The sequence below is a fragment of the Corvus kubaryi genome, unplaced genomic scaffold, assembly GCF_017639235.1.
Source record: "Corvus kubaryi isolate FWS band 111438036 unplaced genomic scaffold, C.kubaryi_AGA036_p1.0 68, whole genome shotgun sequence".
In the NCBI taxonomy this organism is placed as follows: domain Eukaryota; kingdom Metazoa; phylum Chordata; class Aves; order Passeriformes; family Corvidae; genus Corvus; species Corvus kubaryi.
The window spans coordinates 17,863,198-17,868,164 of NW_024582056.1; positions in this window are offsets into that span (position 1 = coordinate 17,863,198).

Consider the following 4,967-nt stretch of genomic DNA (forward strand, 5'->3'; position numbering starts at 1 on the left):
GTGCGGCGGCGGCCGCTAGGGGGCGCTGTGTGCGGAGCCCGCCCGCGGGGTCCGCTGAGGGCTTCGAGCAGAGCGATAATGGTAACAATGATAATTATGGTGATAATGATAATAATGGCGGTAATCACAGAGTCGCACAGAATCCATGAGGTCGGAGAAGGCCTCTGAGATCATTGAGTCCAACCTGTGACGTCAGCTAGACCATGGCACAAAGTGCCAGGTCCAGTCTTTGATTAAACACCCCCAGGGATGGTGACTCCGCCATCTCCCTGGGCAGCCCATTCCAACATCTAATCACCTTTTCTGTGAAGCAGTTCCTCCTGAAGTACAGCCTAAACCCCCATGTGCAGCTCGGGACTTTGTCCTCTCATCCTGTTACCGGGGAGAAGAGACAGACCCCCACCTGGCTACACCCCCCTTTCAGGGGGTTGTAGAGAGGGATAAGGTCCCCCCTGAGCCTCCTTTTCTCCAGGCTAAACACCCCCAGCTCCCACAGCTGCTCCTTGTGCTCCTGACCCTTCACCAGCTTCAAGCCATTCTCTGGGCTTGCTCCAGCAGCTCAGTGTCCTTCATGAACTGAGGAACCCAGAACTGGACACAGCATGTGAGGTGACACCTCACCAGTGCTGAGTACACGGGGACAATCACTGCCCTGGTCCTGCTGGCCACACTATTTCTGGTACAGGCCAGGGTGCCATTGGCCTTCTTGGCCACGTGGGCACACACTGGCTCATGTTTAGCCGGCTGTCAACCAGCACCTATTATTTTGTTGTTATTAGGTAATAATAACAACAATAACCATAACTGTTGGAATAATAACAGTAAGAATAACAAAAATATCCTTAGGCAGTCTAACAAAAAATTACCTTTGATACGCAGGCACAGACTGCAAGGTAGTGCAATATGATGAAAAAAGAAGTTCGGGAAAGGAAAGGAGCAACATTCCAAGGCCAGGCTGGATGGGGTCCTGAGCAAACTGGTCTAGTGGAAGGTGTCTGTGCCCATGGCACAGGGATTGGAACTGGATGATCTTTAAGGTCCCTTCCAACACAAATCATTCCTGCTCTTCTCTGCGCTGGTGTGGTCTCACCTTCAGTCCAGCATTCAGTTTTGGGCACCACAATATAAGACATAGAACTATTAGAAAGGGTCCAAAGGAGAGCAACAAAGGTGGTGAAGGGCCTTGAGGGGAAGCTGTATGAGGAAAGGCTGAGGTCACTTGGTCTGTTCATCCTGGAGGAGACTGACGGGAGACCTCATTGCAGTCTACAACTTTCTCACGAGAGGAAGAGGAGGGGCAGGCACTGATCTCTGTGGTGACCAGTGACAGGACCTGAGGGAATAGCCTGAAGCTGTGTCAGGGGAGGTTTAGGTTTGATACTAGGAAAAGGTTCTTCACCCAGTGGATGGTTGGGCACTGGAACAGGCTCCCCAGGGAAGTGGTCACAGCACCAAGGCTGCCCGAGTCCAAGAAGTAGTTGGACACTGCTCTCAGGCACAGGGTGATTCTTGGGGGTGTCCTGTGCAGGGCCAGGAGTTGGACTTGATGATCCTTGTGGGTCCCTTCCAACTCAGCATATTCTGTGACTCTGTGAACTGGAACAGTGAAGGGTGGTGGCAGAACCCAGAAGAAGGGGAGGGTCTGGTGTCCATTCATCAGCTGCGGAAGCAGCCCCTAGGCAGCACGACTGCCAAGCAGCCAGCCAGACTCTGCTCTCATAGGCCTGAGCTTCCACATATTGTCCCTCAAGGGAGCTGGGAAGGCTCTTTTAGGCCCTGTGCTTGGATTGAAAAAGGAACGTTTCTTGTGGTCCTTAGATGTCTGCTTGTGTGTGGGTCAACCAGAAGGAAGTGATGATGTGAGTACTTACCTCAAGTACAGCTCAGCTGAGAGGCTTGGGCAGAGGGTACTGAGGGGCAGAAGAGGCACAAGCATGGGTTACAGATAACTGCCCCAGCAGCTCAGCGAGGTGGCATAACCAGGAGTTTCCATGAAACACAGATGAGAGAAAACAGACACTTGGGTAGGTGAAGGGCATCCACGCCCATCCTGTTTTCAGCTGGGATAAACTTAATTTTCCTCCTAGTAGCTGGTACAGAGCTGTGTTTTGGGTTTAGCATGAGAATAATGTTGGTAGCACACTGATGTTTTTGTTGTTGCTCAGCAGCGCTTACCCCAAATGAAGGACTTCCAGTGTTCCGTGGTCTGCCAGTGAGGAGGTGCACAAGAAGCTGGGAGGGAGCATAGCGTGGACAGCTGACCCAAATTTCCAAAGGGATATTCTATACCACAGGACATCATGCCCAGTATATAAACTGGGGGGAGTTGCTGGGGGAGGGCTGATCACTGCTCAGTGAGGGGCTGGGCATTGGTCAGAGGGTAGTGAGCAATTATGTTGAGCATAACTTGTTTCTCGTGGGTTTTATTCCTCTTTGTTGTCACCCTTTTCATTATTATTTTATCTTATTTTATTTCAACTATTAAACTGTTCTTATCTCAACCCCCAGATTCCTTCCTTTTTTTCCTCAGTTCTCCTCCTCTTCCCACCAGGGGTGGGGGAAGAGTGAGCAAGCAGATGTGTGGTACTTCGTTGCCAGCTGAGGTTAACCACAACAATTCCATCACTTGAAATTACAGAATAACATTAAGAAAAACACTAAGAAGTGTTTCGAGTCCCTTGAAATCTTCATACCATGCTGAATGTCTGTCACTTCTCTGGTGAGTTTCCCCAGTGTTTCACTTTTATTCTTGATACTGTTCATATTAATGGTTCAGCTTACACTCACTGGACCTCAGAGGATGCCTTTTTTCCACCCTCCATTATCAATTTCTCAGGTATATAGGTGTCTTGAGTGTTGGCTCCCTTCTTGTCTGTTTTCTGGATACAAAAATGTAGCCAGAGCTAATCCAGTCTAATTTAGACAGACTTATTCTCTGGAATTCTGGAGCGTCTTTTTTGAGTATTTTTTGATCTTTCAATATTCTTCTTTAAGCACGCAAAATAGAACTGGAACCAATATCACAGTCACAGAGGGATATTGTCTTTCTCTTTTTTTTTCCATCCCTTCTCCCCCCCACACCTCCAACCACCTGTATTTCATGGTCCCAGTTGTCAGGTAAACAAACACTGTTTTGCTACACACACTGGCACAGAGAACACACATCAACAAATCATGCCTAAACATATACAGACTCAGTCTTACTCACAATTATGGTTTGTATCCTTTCCCTTACTGTAAACTCTGTTGTTTATTAAAAAAAAAGAAATCCAGAGGAAACCAAGTATTTTTTGTTTTATTTTTAATTTGGCTTCACGCTGAAAATTCAATTTACAAGCCATTCATGAGGAAAATGTCCAGTTGGGCAGAATGAGCCATGATTGTGTAACTGCACTCAACACTTGTAATGTATCATTTAGGTCCCTTTCAGTAAATCATTTTACACCTTCTATAGCACAGTTTAAGCACCTACATCATATGCTCACTTCATCACACCCTATAGTCCATTTTAACCTATCAGACAAATAACAAGAGAAGAATGCTTGAATTGAGGTATTTCCTTTAAAAATTTACTGATCACTGGCATTCAGAGGTAATGTTAAATCATATAGTTTTAAACATTGAAAAAATGTACAAAACCAAGTTAATTTTTAAAAAATATTATCCTTAGTCTTCCATGCATGTTAATAAAAAATATAAAAATCAAATTTATAACACTGAAGCTATACTTTTTGTTCTGCAAAAGTATTTCCACAATTGGAGCCACAAGGTATGGTCATCTTTAGTACATTACTTGCTTTTGCTCTTCATTTTATGACGTATAGTCAGTTCAGTGCGAAGGTAATAGTCTATGTACACATATAATTGGAGCCACATGAGGGAAATTTACAGCAGAAAATATGCATTCAGATCATTATTATCCAGTAGCACTACATGTTACACATTTACACTGCTCATCCAAGGGCTCTTACAATAAAAAGCTTTTTTTTCCTTTAAACACACCAGGTCTGTTTAAGCAGCCTTGAAGTCAACAACTGAAGTTGTACCACTGATGGAACAACCACATGATACCTCACAAGTGAGTCTCTACAAAACAGATTCCTGCTCTGTCAACACAGGTTTCCAGCTAAAAGCATCCTTTTCATGGCAGTGCCTAACTTGGATTCAGTAGCAGTACAAGAAAATTCCGGAGTGTGATCATTTCAGTGTTAACTTTTTTGATTTTGTATTTAAAGTTTCAAGTGTGTTCAAAACCATAGCAATCTTTTTTTCTCCAAAATACAAAAATGATATCCTCAATGCAAGTTCAACAATAGAGATCAAAGCTATTTTTTTTGACTTATATCTCAGCTTGTTGATGACTCAATTTTATTTTTCCAAAAAAGATGAACTAGTACCTATGATCAAATTAGAAATGTGTCACACACCTGGAGAGGTGCTGGGAATTACAAAAAGGTTTAGAAAGTGGTCCCATTGAACAGATGTCAAATTCAGCACAATGCTGCAACACTGAAGTAGTATAGTACATAATACAAGGTTAGCTGATGCTTACTCTTGGTCCTCTTCCAGGAAACAAAGTCTATCACTTCTAAAGAAATTTAGTTCTGACTTCTATTTCTAACATTGCTGATTTACATGGACTCTTAATACCCTTAGAGCAATCCGAAAAAGCAATATAAACAAATCACCAAACACAAACAACTATAGAGACAAGCAGCTGCAATGGTTTTGCTTTTTGTCTAAGTATATACAATTGCTAAGGAGACATGTTTAACTTAAAGGAATTCTAATTCACATATGTAAAAATACAATTTCATTTTTAGATGTTTACTTTAAAACTGCTTTTGTTGTCTGGAAAATACAGCACTGGCTAACCTAAATGTCCCTTCTGAAATATAAGAAATATTTTCCTTGAAGTTCATTATAAAAGAAAACATAGGACAAAAAATATATATACTTAGGCCATA